Below are 2500 nucleotides of genomic sequence, written 5' to 3'. Positions count from 1 at the left end.
CCACGTACGAGCTACAGACGCGATCGCGTTGCTCTCTGTACGAATGCAGATGCTCAGCGGCAGCTAGGAGGCGCTCCATCCATGTCGGTACCGGTGAGCGTTGCACTCGCAGTCGCAAAAACGTACGGCAAGTATATTACTCGGAAGAGTCAATGACAGTCCAAGCCCCCCCTGCGTGGGAAGAGTCTTTCTAGGCCATGACCCACCAGAAGGGCGCAGCGTCCCCCACCCCAGACATGTGACGTCACACTATCGGTATTGACGACTAGACTGATTCCTTATAATCATTTGCCATACACCGGTGGAAGCTGCCGAGACGAGTAACTACATGGCGGCCTCGCCGTGTCACTAATGTACAGAGATACAACAGTTTCGACTGGAACCGGATGAAACGTATACACGGCGCTGATTAGTAATAGATAGAGCCATCAAAATACAGATAATGTATACAACTGTCCGTATACATGCTGAAAGACTCTGCTCACAATCACAACCACACGTCAGCCAGACACTCTTATCACGCACTACTCTCTGCCTGTAACAGGCACAGAGACAATATGTAAGCACCAGCATGGAACAACACCCAGTGCATCCTCTCCGCCACATTAGACAATCCACACTATCATAACCAGACCGGGAGGTCCACTCACAAAACAGAATATCCCACCCTTCCGACAACCACCATTGCTCAGCTAAGCCACCAACACCCACACACGTCCTACACAGGGGTACACCCAACATCACAATACTGCCTCCTGTCACAGCACACAAACAATGGCAGGAATGAAAGACACAGGTCTGCCACAAGCATGGAATCAGAGCGCCGCCTGTCATGAGCCAAAGGTGCATCCTGACGTGGCAAATCAGATGATGCCGCAGGCATCCACTTACTATAATCACAATCAACAAACCGGCCGCCGCCGCCGCCGCCCCCCCCCCCCCCCCCCCCCCCCCCCAATACACCTTTCCTTACAACAATGTGTACCTTAACCTAACCCATATTGCGCCTTAACCTAACCCATATTGCGCCTTAACCTAACCCATATTGCGCCTTAACCTAACCCATATTGCGCCTTAACCTAACCCATATTGCGCCTTAACCTAACCCATATTGCGCCTTAACCTAACCCATATTGCGCCTTAACCTAACCCATATTGCGCCTTAACCTAACCCATATTGCGCCTTAACCTAACCCATATTGCGCCTTAACCTAACCCATATTGCGCCTTAACCTAACCCATATTGCGCCCTTAACCTAACCCATATTGCGCCTTAACCTAACCCATATTGCGCCTTAACCTAACCCATATTGCGCCTTAACCTAACCTATATTGTCCCTTAACCTAACCCATATTGTCGCTTAACCTAACCTATATTGCGCCTTAACCTAACCCATATTGCGCCTTAACCTAACCCATATTGTCCCTTAACCTAACCCATATTGTCCCTTAACCTAACCTATATTGTCCCTTAACCTAACCTATATTGTCCCTTAACCTAACCCATATTGTCCCTTAACCTAACCTATATTGTCCCTTAACCTAACCTATATTGTCCCTTAACCTAACCTATATTGTCCCTTAACCTAACCTATATTGTCCCTTAACCTAACCTATATTGTCCCCTTAACCTAACCTATATTGTCCCTTAACCTAACCTATATTGTCCCTTAACCTAACCCATATTGTCCCTTAACCTAACCGATATTGTCCCTTAACCTAACCTATATTGTCCCTTAACCTAACCTATATTGTCCCTTAACCTAACCTATATTGTCCCTTAACCTAACCTATATTGTCCCTTAACCTAACCTATATTGTCCCTTAACCTAACCTATATTGTCCCTTAACCTAACCTATATTGTCCCTTAACCTAACCTATATTGTCCCTTAACCTAACCTATATTGTCCCTTAACCTAACCTATATTGTCCCTTAACCTAACCTATATTGTCCCTTAACCTAACCCATATTGTCCCTTAACCTAACCCATATTGTCCCTTAACCTAACCCATATTGTCCCTTAACCTAACCCATATTGTCCCTTAACCTAACCTATATTGTCCCTTAACCTAACCCATATTGTCCCTTAACCTAACCCATATTGTACCGTAACCTAACCTATATTGTACCTTAACCTAACCTATATTGTACCTTAACCCAACACACGTTGGGCCTTAACCTGCTCTGTAATTGTCATACGACGCGGTTAAATTAGTGTAGTGTTGCCTAACTGCAACCCCCGCAATATAGTTTGCTACTCGCACTGCCCGGTCCCCAGAGTATCGCTTCATGTTAAACACCTTGCAGCTATACACTGTAATGCGGATGGCAGCAGGACGTACATGCTCAATGCCCTTCGCAGTTGTTCATTGGCATTCGCATGGCGAAGCACAGCCTACGTTGTGGTACGGCTTGTGTCAACTGTCCCGCTGATGTTGTACGTCCAAATCACACACTGTACTGCACATTGGTCCTCATGTACTGAATGATACATCGTG

This window comes from Schistocerca serialis, unplaced genomic scaffold, assembly GCF_023864345.2.
Source record: "Schistocerca serialis cubense isolate TAMUIC-IGC-003099 unplaced genomic scaffold, iqSchSeri2.2 HiC_scaffold_723, whole genome shotgun sequence".
NCBI classification, from domain to species: Eukaryota; Metazoa; Arthropoda; class Insecta; order Orthoptera; family Acrididae; genus Schistocerca; species Schistocerca serialis.
Note: the sequence above shows the minus strand (reverse complement) of the source record.